We start from the raw sequence: 17213 nt of genomic DNA, 5'->3' as shown, positions 1-17213 counted from the left end.
AACTTAAATAACCCCTTACTCTGTTATGTCCACAGGAATATTTCACAGCACTAGAAGTTTTTGCTCCTCCACTGTTATTTAGCAGCCACCTGCTCCTTTTTCTTGATTCCTGCAGGAAAGGTTGAAGATATTCACTCTTCATGTGTCTTAAAGCTGTTAAGTTTCTTTTCTGTCTCTGACACATTTTTAGGATTGCAGTCTTCCCGATTGCCAACATAATTAGTGGGGATTGTACTACCACTATGTGTCTGGCAGTTTGACAAAATGTCAACATATGACAAGAAATGAGTCCAACGATATTTTTTTTTTTTACTAGAGATACATTTTAACAAAGCAAATAATGGAGCGTCACATGTGGAATTAATGCATGTAGATACATCCAGACAGAACTTAACACTTCTTGTTGTGTCAATGACACAACTTTCACTGAAAAAAACTGTAAAACAATCCAGGTTCTCCTGTCAATTGAATTTCATAACAAAATGTTTCTGCTTATCTTCATTTTATTGGTATTTAATTATTTATGTATTATTGCTTACTCTGTAAGTGTGTGTTTTTCTTCAGAATGCTGTTTGGCTCTACTACAGCTTACTACAAGAATATGATTACCATTTTTCTCCTGAATAATAACAACTTTGATCAAAAGGAATTAAATATGAATGCATGATTTTTTCAAATTTGTCACTGGTTTATGTGACCCTGGCGGGATTAAAATGAGAATACTCTAAAAATTAAGCTGGCAGCCAAGCAATAGCTAAAGGCTCTGCATTATTAAGTAAATTAAAAAAACGACTACTTCATGAATCTTTGATTCTTTTTACTTTGCTCTGCAGTGCCCAAAAGATCTGATGGCTTTTTATTTTCTTTATTCAGTGTTAGACCATTAATTTTTATTTACATTTTCAGAATAACATTGCTGTATTGCCCCCGATACTTGTAAACAATGTTGTGATAGACTATAGATATAATTAAGTGTGCTTTTTGTAAAAATTTGAAATTAATAAATAAACAGAATTTCAGTTTTAGGAAAGTGTAAAAGTCCATGGTGCATACATCTTACAATGGAATCTTGCTGTTTTTAGTGTTTTCCAATGCCTACAATACCCCCTTTCTGAGACATGAGTGTTTGCCATTCCAGTTAGGGGATACTTCAATTGTATTACTGTATTTTTTTATGTATAAAATTAACTTCACCTTCTAACAAGATCAAATAATAAACCCTTTCAATGTCACATGACACGAACATTTACACATAATCACAAATCAACTGAATAGTTCATATACAAATGACCAGTATAGATAGACAAGAAAACTAATACACTTTATGTACAAAAAAAGTATACAAAGTGAATATGCAAAACAATATAATTTATATAAAAAAAAATATACACAACCCCCAAGGGTTTATGTGCATACTATACTGCACTATGTATATATATATATATATATATATATCTATACTAATAAAAGGCAAAGCACTCACTCACTCACTCACTCACTCACTCACTCACTCACTGACTCATCACTAATTCTCCAACTTCCCGTGTGGGTGGAAGGCTGAAATTTGGCAGGTTCATTCCTTACAGCTTCCTTAAAAAGTTGGGCAGGTTTTATATCGAAATTCTACGTGTAATGGTCATAACTGGAAGCTGTTTTTCTCCATTTACTGTAATGGAGATGAGCTTGAACGCCGTGGGGGCGGAGTTTCGTGTGACATCATCACGCCTCCTACGTAATCATGCAGTACATAGAAAACCAGGAAGACCTCCAAAAAGCGCTGAAGAAAACATGCATTATATAATTGAGAAGGCAGCGAAACAATAAGAAGCGAGCGAGTGACATATACAACCATATTCATGAGTTCTGCTACTTGAAACAAAGCACGATGTAAACCTACACTTTAAATTAAGTTCATAGACAGGCTGCCGCTGGCGTTTGTAATTTAGTGCCTGCCCATATAAGCCCGTCCGTCAGCGGCAATCCAATAGCAAACTCCCACTAAATATTCACGGGTGAAGGACTGTGTTTATAGAGAGGAAGATGAGATGGTCAGGGTGGTGTTTGACACAAACTCAGTGAAACTGCGAGAGAAAGTTTTAAGTGCCAGGACTAAGGTAACATTAAATACAGCCACGAACATAGCACGAGATGGCACCAGCACAGCTGGGAACCTTCAATGCATGTACACCGAGCGGCTCACGTGAACTGACGCAGTGCACAGATAAAAGACAACAGTTCCAAAGAGCTGAACAAAACCGAATTACACAATTGAAAAGGCAGCAAAAAATATGAAGCGTCTGATAAGCATATTCATAAATCCAGCTACTGCGGAAACAAAAAACACGGTGGAAAAAGTCAATGATACGCTAAATGAAGACAGTGTAAAAAAAAACCCGTGCGTGCAGTGTGTCAGGTCTCAGATAAAGAAGAAGACGAGCTGTTTATTGATGCAGTAAGAAACGAATCGATGAAAGAAACCTGTCATCTTTACAACGATTGACAAACACGGAATGTAACTTGAACACAACACATCCTATAAATACGAGCCTGATTGAAAGAAATAATGATAATCAAATCCTTGATGACAGCAACACTCAGTAACACTCACAAAAAAATTACTGTATATTGACAGTCATGTTACATTATTTTTAAAATGTTCCCTTTTCTTTTCTAGCTTTTTTAACACACTACTTCTCCGCTGCGATACGCGGGTATATATATATGTATATATATATCCCGATCTACATACTCGAATAATGGATACTTTATTGCCATCAATGATTGTTTTGGTAAAGCCATACTCAGTGTATTCATTAGATGAACGGTAAAAAAGTAAGAGCGAGGGGAGGATGCAGGTTGTAGTGCGTCAACTCTATCTGAATTGCGTGATCACATTTAAAAAATATATCTTTTCAAGTTCTATTTAGTCCATATTTGTCAAACTCAAGGGCGCGGGCCACATCCGCCCGGCGTGTAATTATATCCGCCCAGAGATCATTTTATATACTGTATTATTGTTATTAATGGCCCAGGTATATGAAGCGCTGGTAACACAATAAACTACAGATCCCATAATGCAGCGCTTCAGCTGCCTTGCCGAACACTTACCGCGTTAATCAAGTCTAGCTTATGATGCTGCAAGTTATTGCGAAGCTAGCTCACACGATGCTGGAGAGAAAAGTTTATTCTGAAAATAGAGCCTTTAAAAAGCGATGGGAGGCTGAGTATATGTTTACTGAACCCGTGTGTCTCATTTGTGGAGCTAATGTGGCTGTAATTACAGAATTTAATCTAAGACGGCACTATGAGACAAAACATCAGGGTAACCTAAATGCAATGCAGAAGATACAGAAAGCAGAATAATTAAATAAGAATCTGACACTTCAGCGGACATTTTTACCCGTGCACAATCACAAAGTGATTTCAAGTGAAGCTGCTTTTATGGGAGACACAAATGCACCAGTGCACCTTGCCCCACGTTCCCTGTTGCCAAGTAATGTTGAACCAAGTCGTCACTACGGTGTTCCCAAATATGCACTTTGCTGATAAACTGAGCGCACTGAGTTTGCACGGCGCTTTGGTGACTTTGAAGAACAAAAAATCGGTCTACATGCGGCTCGAACCTTGTGCATGTTTGGTAGCACATATCTGTGTGAGAAGCTCTTCTCAGTGATAAAGACTAACAAAACAGCACACAGGAGTCGCCTCACTGATGAGCACCTGCAATCCATCCTGAGAATCTCCACAACACAGAACCTCACACCAAACAGAAACGAATTTGTTGCCAAAAAAAGATGCCAGGCGTCCAGCTCTAAAATGACATATGAGCAAAGACAACTGAATGATTTGGTTTGTTATTGCTGAAAGGAACACATTTTATTTATATTTCCAGGTTTTGTTATGCAGCATGTTCATATTTGAATTTGTATAATTTTGACAGGATATATTTTTATGGAGAGCAAAATCTTTTGGGATATTTAAAATCTAAGTTTATTTTTTATATAAAATTACATAAGAGTAAAGAAATTTGAATGTTTGTTCTTTTAATGTTTACTTTATTTCTAACTTGTATAATTTAGACAGGATATATTTTTATGGAGAGCAAAATATTATAAGTTGTTTAAGGTTTGAGTTGATTTATTCAGGAATAATATTCCTGTCTGTTTTTACCATTCCTACCAAAGATATTTCTGTCGACTAAATAAAAATTCCTTCTATTTAAAATTTAAATAGAACTTGAACAAATCGATAGTTCATAATATCCACGCAGACTTGCACGTAAGGCGGAGTTATCCATTTTAACAATCAGCGTATTGCACTGATACGAAATAGCTGTGTGTGTATATATGTAGATATGTATGTATATGTATATATATGTTTATATATGTGTGTGTGTATGTATATATTGTAAGAAGAGGAGACCAGAGACGTAGAAAGGTTTGGGGCAGCCACCCGTTTAATGCGGTTTCCCGGCTGCAAAAGTCTTTGAGGCATAATTAAACAGTTGTTACACAACAGAGTCCAAAACAGAACTGCCTGCCTAAGCAAAGGCAGTGAGCTTTATAGCACAGAGGGCGGAAATGATGTCGTCCTCTGGGCGGAACTGGAAGTGACATCATCCTTGGGGCGGAACCGAAGTGACCTCATTCTTGGGGCCGGAACCGGAAGTGATGTGTCCTTCCTGGAAATGGCGGCTCCTGGTGGGATTTCCCGGGTAAGACCTGCAGAGAACTCAGAAAGAGCGTCAGTGCACCCCGCCCCTGGGCAGATGTATAAACAGTATTTCCTAAGCCCTTCAGCTGCTTCCCATGCACACGTGTGTGACAAGACTCCCCCCTCAGCCCAGACCCGTCGGGTCGGGCGACCTGCACCGAGGGTCGTGGGCCGGGAGAGGGCATCGGCGTTGGCATGAAGAGACCCCTGTCGATGAGCGGCGTATACTTGTACTGCTGCAGGTCAAGAAACCACCTCGTGACCCGTGGATTCGACTCCCTGTGAAGGGCCATCCACTTCAGAGGTGCATGATCCGTCACCAGAGTGAACACGCGACCCAAGAGGTAGTACCGCAGCTGAGTTACCGCCCATTTGATCGCCAGAGCCTCTTTCTCCACCGCCGCACCTGGTCTCCCTGTCCAACAGTTTCCGGCTCAGGTACATAACGGGGTGTTCAACACCGTCGACGCTTTGGCTCAACACGGCACCCAAGCCTGTGTCCGAAGCGTCCGTCTGGAGGATAAAAGGGAGAGAGAAGTTAGGGGAGATCAAGATAGGTGCTGAAGTCAGAGCCCTTTTTAAGTCACTGAATGCAGCCCCCGCTTTATCAGACCATACCACCGTATTAGGAGCTCTTTTCTTTGTCAAATCGGTCAAGGCGCGCTCTCTCGAGAAGCGAGGCACAAACCGGCGGTAGTACCCGGCCAAACCGAGAAAGGATTGGACTTGCCGCTTGGTTTGCGGGAGGGGGCAGGCCATTATGGCTTGCAACTTGGAACACTGTGGCCTCACAGTACCCCGGCCCACTAGGTAGCCCAAATATTTGGCTTCCCTCAATCCAAAGAAACATTTCTTGGGGTTGATTCGGAGCCCGGCCTCTCCCAGTGTCCGTAATACTGCTGTGACCTGCTGTATGTGTTCCTTCCAGGTGCTGGAATAATGACGCGTCATCCAGATAGGCAGCACAGAACGAGTTATGGGGCGGAGCACTTTGTCCACCAGACGCTGAAAAGTCGCAGGCGCCCCGTGTAACCCGAATGGAAGGACACGATACTGCCAGTGTCCGCTAGGAGTGCTAAACGGTTTTTTCCTTCGCGGACTCCGTTAAAGGAACCTGCCAGTACCCCTTTGTCATGTCAAGTGTAGTCAAGAATTTGGCTGGTCCCAGTCTCGAGGAGGTCGTCCACGCGAGGCATGGGATAAGCATCAATTGGAAACTTGGTTAAGCCGGCGGAAGTCATTGCAAAACCTCCAACTGCCGTCAGGCTTAGCAATCAAGACGATGGGACTGGACCAGGGACTACTACTTTCCTCGATTACTCCTAGTGCCAGCATTCGCTTGATTTCCAGTTCCACTTCTACTTTCTTTGCCTCCGGGAGTCTGTAGGGTCGCTCACGGACGATCACCCCCGGGTCAGTCAATATGTCATGCGCAATCAGAGAGGTCCGACCGGGTTTTTCACTTACCACCTCTGGGACAGAGCGGATAGCTGCTTCGAGCTCTTGTTTCTGCCTGGGGGATAGCTGCTCGCCGAAATTAAGGGAACTTACTTCCGCGAAGAGAGAGCAGGGCTGTCCGGAGGAGGGATCGGGACCCCTCTCCTTCCACGGTTTCAGCAGGTTTACATGATATATTCGCTCAGCTGGTCGGCGATTGGGCTGTTTCACCAAATAGTCAACCAATCCCTTCCTTTCCTTAATTTCGTAGGGGCCTAGCCAATGGGCGAGCAGTTTAGAGTGAGAAGTTGGTACCAATACCATGACGCGATCCCCCGGTTGGAACTCCCGGAGAGTCGTACCACGGTCATAAAGGCGGGCCTGTGCTGATTGCCTCCTCTATATGACTTTTAGAATCGGTCTTATTGCATCAAATCTACCGCGCAATTGGGCGATATATTCCAAAATATTAGTGGAGGGCTGTGCCTCCCCTTCCCAGCCCTCTTTTAAAATATCCAATAAACCCCGGGGTTGTCTTCCGTACAGTAATTCAAATGGAGAGAACCCGTAGAGGCTTGAGGAACTTCCGATATGCAAAGAGGACAAGGGGAGGAGTTGGTCCCAATCCTCCCATCCTTGCTGACTACCTTACGTAGCATTTGCTTGAGAGTTTGATTAAATCTCTCCACTAGGCCATCGGTTTGAGGATGATACACGAGGTCTTTAAATGCTTTATTTTCAGTAACTTGGCAGTCTCCTTGAACGTTTCCGAGGTAAAAGGCGTTCCTTGGTCCGTCAGGACTTCTCTAGGAATGCCTACTCGCGAAAAGACTCCTACTAGTTCCCGTGCAATATTTTTGTGGTAGCCGAGCAACGGAACGGCTTCAGGGAATCGGGTAGCATAATCCACGAGGACGAGTATATATTTATATCCTCGGGCTGAGGGTTCTAGGGGTCCTACTATGTCAACCCCAATCCTATCAAAGGAACGTCAATAAGGGGAAGGGGAACCAGAGGAGCACGGTCCTCCTAGGAATTTGCCGCAGTTGACATTCCGGACAGGAAAGCAAAAGCGCTAACCTCCTCATTAATCCCGGCCAGAAAAAGGAGCTTAATTCGCTCTAATGTTTTATCGGAGCCGAGATGGCCTCCAAGAAGGTGGGAGTGTGCTAACTTCGCAAACCTGCCGCCGGTAGGTCCGCGGGATTAGCAACAACTTCCGGACCTTCCCTCATGTTCAGCGACCCGATACAACAAATCATTATCAACGACAAAGTGAGGTCCCTGTGGCATGGGCAAATGCGTCGTTGGCGTTAACGAGAACCACTGCATTCTTTATGTGTTTCAGAGAGTCGTCATTCCACTGTTCTCTTGAAAGAAGCCGGCGTCGCTCTAAACTGAAAGTGCAACTCAGAGAGCGGGTCCGGTCTGACCTCAAGGGGCGGAGATTCCTCCCTCGCTGCCGGGGCGCTAGTGGATGACGTAGTAGCCCGCGACGGTCCGGGAGTGTCTTCGTCACTCTCTTGGCCTACCGCCCCACTCCCTGTCGGCTGATTACACGGTGTGGAAGCAACTTGAGATGAATCGTTGTCATCTATAACGAGGCCATAAGTTTTTCGGGGAATGCTTTCTAAACTACCGCCGTTACTATCAGACCAGTCTCGCCCGAGGATTACGGGAAACGGAGGATCCGGATGCACCGCCACGGTAAGCTGTCGAAGGGTTCCTCCGAGACATACGTAACACCGGGCGGTATTGTATGTGCGGATATCTCCGTGTATACATTTTAGACTGGTCTTCTTTTAATCCACTGTTGCGGTAGAATAAAACGGCGAGCAACGACAGACACGTTACTGCCGGAATCGAACAGCGCTGTTATTTATGTCCATTAATAAGAAGCTCCCCGTATGTTTATCCGCCAGGGATTGCTAAGGGCACACAAACAACCCCGCCATTGTCCCCTACGGTCCGCCTTGTTCCCGACAGGTCGCAAGCCAGACGGCCCGGCGACTTCGGAACAGGCTCTGGATTGCGTGGAAGGGACTGCTTTAGTAGGACATAGCTCCCGGTAGTCCACAGAGCGGCTGTTCTGCCTCCCAGGTTTCACAGCCGGCTTCTGGGTTTGCAAGGTTTGTAGCAGCTCGTCCATAGAATGGAATTCGCCCCAGGCCGGCTGGGCAAATCCTGGGGTAGCTTTTTAGCAGCAAAAACAGGCCACTTGCTGCACTATCTGTAGGGGTCAACTCAATGGCCGTAGCCACTCACCCACTTTTGCCAGAGAGCCATAGCCTGCTCTGACAGCCCTTTGTTTGGGTTAAACTCCCAGTTTATTATTTCCTTCACCTGCCAGCCTGGGGACAACCCATCGTTAACAGGGACCTTGGTCCCGATGGGCAGCTCGGCTTTCCTGCCAAGGAGAGCATACTGAGCCACTCGAGTGTGTTCCCCAGAAGCCAGCCCACGCCTGTGGGTCCCCTCTACCTTCTCCACGAGATGGGTGGTCAACCCGGGTTATGCTCATGGAGCAGAGCCTGCACCGCCCCTTCCTGACCCTCCGCGCACTCCCTGCCCTGAAACTCGGCCCCGTACTCACCCACCTGGTTCCATGAAAGTTCGTGTCCCGGTTCATCGGGGACACCATCCTGCCGACTACGCCACTGTAAGAAGAGGAGACCAGAGACGAGAAAGGTTTGGGGCAGCCACCCGTTTAATGCGGTTTCCCGGCTGCAAAAGTCTTTGAGGCATAATTAAACAGTTGTTACACAACAGAGTCCAAAACAGAACTGCCTGCCTAAGCAAAGGCAGTGAGCTTTATAGCACAGAGGGCGGAAATGATGTCGTCCTCTGGGCCGAACTGGAAGTGACATCATCCTTGGGGCCGGAACCGAAGTGACCTCATTCTTGGGGCCGGAACCGAAGTGATGTGTCCTTCCTGGAAATGGCGGCTCCTGGTGGGATTTCCGGTAAGACCTGCAGAGAACTCAGAAAGAGCGTCAGTGCACCCCGCCCCCCCCTGGGCAGATGTATAAACAGTATTTCCTAAGCCCTTCAGCTGCTTCCCATGCACACATGTGTGACAATATATATATATATATATGTATTTGTGTGTATATATGTGTGTGTATGTATATGTATGTGTATATATGTAGATATATATATGTATGTATATATGTGTATATGTATAGATATGTATATATATATGTTTATGTGTGTGTGTGTAAATATATATATATATATATATATATGACAACAACACTCATCACTCACAACAGTGACAAAACAATTACATTGACAATCATGTTACGTTATTTTCAAAATGTTTCCTTTTCTTTTCATTGCTTCTTTAACACACTACTTCTCCTGCTGAATTTTCTAGTATATATATATATATATATATATATATATATATATATATATATATATATATATATATATATACTAATAAAAGGCAAAGCCCTCACTCACTCACTCACTCACTCACTCACTCATTCACTCACTCACTCACTCACTCACTCACTCACTCACTCACTCACTCACTCACTCACTCACTCACTCACTCACTCACTGACTCATCACTAATTCTCCAACTTCCCGTGTGGGTGGAAGGCTGAAATTTGGCAGGTTCATTCCTTACAGCTTCCTTACAAAAGTTGGGCAGGTTTCATTCGAAATTCTACGCGTAATGGCCATAACTGGAAGCTGTTTTTCTCCATTTACTGTAATGGAGATGAGCTTGAACGCCGTGGGGGGGCGGAGTTTCATGTGACATCATCACGCCTCCCACGTAATCACGCAGTACATAGAAAACCAGGAAGAAGAAAACATGCATTATATAATTGAGAAGGCAGCGAAACAATAAGAAGCGAGCGAGTGACATATACAACCATATTCATGAGTTCTGCTACTTCGGAAACAAAGCACGATGTAAACCTACACTTTAAATTAAGTTCATAGACAGGCTGCCGCTGGCGTTTGTAATTTAGTGCCTACCCATTAAAGGCCGTCTGTCAGCGGCAATCCAATAGCAAACTCCCACTAAATATTCACGGGTGAACGACTGTGCTTATGTAGAGGAAGATGAGATGGTCAGGGTGGTGTTTGGCACAAACTCAGCGAAACTGCGAGAGAAAGTTTTAAGTGCCAGGACTAAGGTAACATTAAATACAGCCATGGACATAGCACGAGATGGCACCAGCACAGCTGGGAAACTTCGATGCATGTACACCGAGCGGCTCACGTGAACTGGCGCGTGCACAGATAAAAGCGACAGTTCCAAAGCGCTGAACAAAACAGAATTACACAATTGAAAAGGCAGCAAAAATATGAAGCGTCTGATACATACAAGCATATTCATAAATCCAGCTACTGCAGAAACAAAGCACACGGTGGAAAAAGTCAATGTCCCGCTAAAGGAAGACAGTGTAAAAAAACCCGTGCATGCAGTGTGTCAGGTCTCAGATAAAGAAGAAGACGAGCTGTTTATTGATGCAGTAAGAAACGAATCGATGAAAGAAACCTGTCATCTTTACAACGATTGACAAACACGGAATGTAACTTGAACACAACACATCCTTCAAATACGAACCTGATTGAAAGAAATAATGATAATCAAATCCTTGATGACAGCAACACTCAGTAACACTCACAAAACAAATACTGTATATTGACAGTCATGTTACTTTTTTTTAAAATGTTCCCTTTTCTTTTTCATAGCTTTTTAACACACTACTTTTCCGCGCTGCATACGCTGGTATATATATATGTATATATATATCCCGATCTACATACTCGAATAATGGATACTTTATTAGCCATCAGTGATTGTTTTGGTAAAGCCATACTCAGTGTATTCATTAGATGAGCGGTAAAAAGTAAGAGCGAGGGAGGATGACTTATTGCGGCATGCAGGCTGTAGTCTTGCGTCAACTCTATCTGAATTAGCGATCACATTTGAAAAAAATATATCTTTTCAAGTTCTATTTAGTCCATATGTGTCAAACTCAAGGGCCGCGGGCCACATCCGGCACGGCATGTAATTATATCCGGCCCGAGAGATCATTTTATATACTGTATTATTGTTATTAATGGCCCGGGTATATGAAGCGCTGGTAACACAATAAACTACAGATCCCATAATGCAGCGCTTCAGCTGCCTTGGCCGAACACTTACGCATTAATCAAGTCTAGCTTATGATGCTGCAAGTTATTGCGAAGCTAGCTCACACGATGCTGAAGAGAAAAGTTGATTCTGAAAATAGAGCCTTTAAAAACCGATGGGAGGCTGAGTATATGTTTACTGAACCCGTGTGTCTCATTTGTGGAGCTAATGTGGCTGTAATTACAGAATTTAATCTAAGACGGCACTATGAGACAAAACATCACGGTAACCTGAAAGACCTGAATGCAATGCAGAAGATACATAAAGCAGAAGAATTAAATAAGAATCTGACACTTAAGCGGACGTTTTTACCCGTGCACAATCACAAAGTGATTTCAAGTGAAGCTGCTTTTATGGGAGACACAAATGCACCAGTGCAACTTGCCCCACTTTCCCTGTTGCCAAGTAATGTTGAACCAAGTCGTCACTACGGTGTTCCCAAAATACGCACTTTGCTAATAAACTGAGCGCACTGAGTTTGCACGGCGCTTTGGTGACTTTGAAGAACAAAAAAAGTCGGTCTACATGCGGCTCGAACCTTGTGCATGTTTGGTAGCACATATCTGTGTGAGAAGCTCTTCTCAGTGATAAAGACTAACAAAACAGCACACAGGAGTCGCCTCACTGATGAGCACCTGCAGTCCATCTTGAGAATCTCCACAACACAGAACTTCACACCAAACACAAACGAACTTGTTGCCAAAAAAAGATGCCAGGCGTCCAGCTCTAAAATGACATATGAGCAAAGACAACTGAATGATTTGATTTGTTATTGCTGAAAGGAACACATTTTATTTATATTTCTAGGTTTTGTTATGCAGCATGTTCATATTTGAATTTGTATCATTTTGACAGGATATATTTTTATGGAGAGCAAAATCTTTTGGGATATTTAAAATCTAAGTTTATTTTTTATATAAAATTACATAAGAGTAAAGAAATTTGAATGTTTGTTCTTTTAACGTTTACTTTATTTTTAACTTGTATAATTTAGACAGGATATATTTTTATGGAGAGCAAAATATTATAAGTTGTTTAAGGTTTGAGTTGATTTATTCACGAATAATATTCCTCTCTGTTTTTACCATTCCTACCAAAGATATTTCTGTCGACTAAATAAAAATTCCTTCTATTTAAAATTTAAATAGAACTTAAACAAATACGATAGTTCATAATATCCACGCAGACTTGACGTAACAGCGGGAGTTATCCGTTGTAACAAGCAGCGTATTGCACTGATACTGAAATAGCTGTGTGTGTATATATGTAGATAAGTATGTATATGTATATATATGTTTATATATGTGTGTGTGTATGTATATATATATATATGTATTTGTGTGTATATATGTGTGTGTATGTATGTATGTGTGTATGTATATGTATGTGTATATATGTAGATATATACTGTATATGTATGTATATATGTGTGTGTGTATATATGTGTATATGTATAAATATGTATATATATATGTTTATGTGTGTGTGTGCAAATATATATATGTATTTATATATATATGTATTTATATATATATATATATATATATATATATATATATATATATATATATATATATATATATATATATGACAGCAACACTCATCACTCACAACAGTGACAAAACAATTACATTGACAATCATGTTACGTTATTTTCAAAATGTTTCCTTTTCTTTTTCATTGCTTCTTTAACACACTACTTCTCCGCTGCGAAGCGCGGGTATTTTGCTAGTATATATATATATTAAAGTTACCAGAAGAACAATGACGAACTTAAGAGGGTATTTTAGACATTGGGAACAACAAAAAAGCAAGATTCCATTGTATGATTTATGCATGTGGACTTTTGCATTTCTCTAAAACTGAAATTGTGTTTATTTATTTATTTCACAGTCCATTTCTTATTTTTTTTTTTATTTTATTGCATCGGTAGCAGCACACTATAACCGGCTGCTAGATATCTCTAATATATGATTAAATCCTAATGTTTTTGTATACTGTGTGTGTCTGATCCCTTTAAGCAATCTGATGGTCTCATTGGAGGCACACTGAGAGTCACCTTCAAAGACGGGAAGTACAAAGCATACAGGGGGTAAAAATGGTGCCTTGAAATGACAGAGTCTGAGAAGAATCTTTACCAAAAAATACTTTTCCTGGCATGGAAAAAGCATGCAAGATATGCTGAAGGTACATGTAGATACCTTGTTTTCCATCCATACATGCTTTTAAAATGAGTGCATTATGCTATATTAAAATGTCTAAAGCAATACATTAGAGCTTTTTCTTTACCAATACCTGGTGTGGAAACCAGGGGTGCTCCAGCTGCCCCAATCCCGACACAGACAGGCAAAGACATGAGTTCAAGCACAGCACACATTTATTTATAAGTGGGGAAGCTCTTTTCCCTTGCTCCGCAAAGAAGCACAGTACAATGCACCAAGCATGATACAGAGTCATTCCTTTCTTTTCCTTGTTCCACCTTCACTCCTCCACTGTCATGCTTCATCCCTCCTCTTCCCGACTCTGTCTCTCCAAATGGAGTGAGCCAGCTCCTTTTATGTTACACCTAAAGGATTAGGATTAGGATTAATTTGAACTACTCCCAGGTGTGATGGAAACCCAAAGTAGGGTTCTACAGCTCCCCCTGGCGGCACCAATAGAACCCAACAGACCTTTGCCAAACTCCAACTCCCAGCATGCCATACAGCCACAGCCACCCAGGTGGGCTACCCTCTAATGTCCCGGGGAAGGTAGAGCTTTATGGATGTTCTTTTGCTCAGTCCTTCCATCCAGCTGGATAACAGACCTTGCATAGATTCAGTGTTTGTCTTATGTTTAATGAAGCTGACAAATGCAAAAACAAATACAATTGGATCTCAGTTTACAGCAGTTTCAGGTTATGGCAATTGTACATATACTAACAAGCATGTAAAACCCCAGAATTTTTCTTTTTAACTTCTTTTTACTTATACACAAAGGAAAGTGGTTTTGGCATGGATGAATATGTAGCAGCTGTCACAGATATTGAGGATTAGAATGCACACAAATAATTTTGTCACCATGTTCAGTCATTTTGTAATTTCATGTAAACTTGTCAACAAATGTAACTGGCAGCATGTGCAGTAAGATGAGTCACAGGTAAGCAGCTTAATGGGCATTTGGCCATTTAGCTGAAGAGAGTTGTTGCTTGTAATTCCAAGCATCTTAAGTACACCTCACAGCCATGTCAGTCCTATCCTTCATGTACATAAATTTAACAAGTTGGAGGCAGTTGGCAGCATGCTCCAGAGAATCCATTTGCATAATGTGATATGCCCAGTTACGCACTGTAATTAGTTCACAACTCACTTCAATAAAATCAAACAGTTCTCAACTGTAGGGGCAGACTTGCTGGGCATGAAAGCTGACAACCAATGAATGCTCATCCAGAAGCTCAATTAATTCTCAGCAATGAGAAATAAGGAACATGGGTGTTTTGGATCTGACACGCAGAAGAGAAGTTTCCTAGGTCATGTTTAGTGTTTTATCCATCCGTTCATTATCCAACCCGCTATATCCTAACTACAGGGTCACATGGGTCTGCTGGAGCCAATCCCAACCCAACACAGGGTGCAAGGCAGGAAACAAACCCCGGGCAGGGCGTCAGCCCACTGCAGGGCGTGCACACTTACACACACACCCACACACCAAGCACGCACTAGGGACAATTTAGGATCGCTACTGCACCTTAACCTGCATGTTTTTGGACTGTGGGAGGAAACTGGAGTACCTGGAGGAAACCCACGCAGACACGGGGAGAACGTGCAAATTCCACACAGGAAGGACCTGGGAAGTGAATGTGGGTCTCTTAACTGTGAGGCAGCAGCGCTACCACTGTGCCACCATGCCGCCTGTTTTATGCACTACAAAATGAAAAAAAGAAAAAGCCAGAGCCTGTGGCTGAATTCACCGTACATGTTAATTTTTCATTTAGCACTGGCTCCATCAGGCAGCACATTATTGGCTGGCCCAAAAAGGGTAAAGAACGACTGTGCTAGAAGGTCACCACTCAGTTGGTAAATGTGACATAACTAGCGATTTTTACTTGTTTAAATTGACATGAAACACAAGATTTGAGGATAACAAACTTAATTAGCAGTTAAAAGATCTAAGTGCCTGATAATTCCTAACCATCAAATGCCTTGTGCTTTTAAAAATAAAGGTGCTCGAGTGGTTCTTCAGATTAATGACAATGTTTCCAAAACACCCATCCAAGTATAAGTTCCAAAAAGAATCTTTATTTATTTACATCTGTAACAGGCTCCACACAGTAAATAACCATGAATAGATGATGTAAGAGAGATATAAAGACACAGGAAAAGGTTTAAGGCAACACTGTGACCCCACATAATTTGAAAAAAACAACAAAGTAAATACTCTTGATGGATCAAGATTGATAATGTCTTTTAAGACATGAAAAACAGAGCTGAACTAAGATGGAGAATCTTCAGTTTATGAATCCTTCCAGAAGGAAGAGACAGGTCCATCTGGTCTGCAGAGGGATATAGAGAAAAAGCGTTAGCACACCGTGCCAACTCCAGGAACATGGGGAAATTATTATCAACAGAGCTTAAGCTGCCTGCTATGCACATATACATGTGCATGACCATAGTAATAGATTTGTGAAATACCAATGGGTTATGATTTTATGGCATGCAATAACAGGCAAGCCTAGTTTTTCTTAATATGTTAGTGTCCTGCTAAGTAACCTACCATACATTAAAGATACCGTTTTTTTTCTGCATATTAGGAACGTTTTCAAAACACAAAGGACCAAACTCATATGCAAAGAATCCTTCCCAGTGTTAAATGGTTCTTTGTCAAATAATAATTTTACAAGGAACCTTACAACCCAGTAAAGAACCATAAAGCGCCATATAAGAAGCATTATTTTTAAGAGTGCAGGACAAGAAAAAAATAATTCTCTTCTTTAAATCTAGGATATGAAGAACTTTTAAGGGATATGACTCTGACAAAGTACCTAGGAATTAAAGTTACCAGAAGAACAATGACGAACTTAAGGGGGTATTTTAGACATTGGGAACAACAAAAAAAAGCAAGATTCCATTGTATGATTTATGCATGTGGACTTTTGCATTTCTCTAAAACTGAAATTGTGTTTATTTATTTATTTCACAGTCCATTTCTTATTTTTTTTTTTTTACAAAAAACACACTTAATTATACCTATAGTCTATCACAACATTGTTTACGAGTATTGGGGAGACAATAAGGCAATGTTACTCTGCAAATGTAACTAAAATTAATTTTCTAGCACTGAATAAACATCATTAGGTAAGCTGACATACAATTCCATCCATATTATTAACTCTATCTTTATCTGGGTTCAATTGGATATACTGGTCAAGGTTTAAAAAAAAACATACATTTTCTCATTGACCACAATGGTGAAATGATGAAATTCCTGTACTTTATATTTCCCTTTAGATCTTTTGGATAGCTGCCACAGTAGAAGAAAAAAAAAACCCAAAAAACATTAAAAAGTATGACAGACTTTAAATTATACCAAAATACAATGATCACAGGGCAGCACAGCAGCATATTGGTAGCACTTCTGCCTCACAATAAGGAGGCCACATTTTGCATACTGGGTCCTTCCTGTGTGTAGTTTGCATGTTCTCTCGGTGTCTGTGTGGGCTTCCTCTGGTTGCTCCTTTTTTCCCACACAGTCCAAAGACATGCAAGTTAGGCGGATTGGCAATACTAAATTGAGAGTATTGGGAGTGTGAATCTATGTGTGTGTGTGTGTGTTTGCCTTGCAATGGACTGGAACCCTGTCCAGGGTTTGTTCCTGTCTTGTGCCCTGTGGTAGCTGGGATGGGCTTCAGCACCTCCCATGATGCTGT

The sequence above is a fragment of the Polypterus senegalus genome, chromosome 9 (genome assembly GCF_016835505.1).
Source record: "Polypterus senegalus isolate Bchr_013 chromosome 9, ASM1683550v1, whole genome shotgun sequence".
Classification (NCBI taxonomy): domain Eukaryota; kingdom Metazoa; phylum Chordata; class Cladistia; order Polypteriformes; family Polypteridae; genus Polypterus; species Polypterus senegalus.
This window is presented reverse-complemented; position numbering follows the sequence as displayed.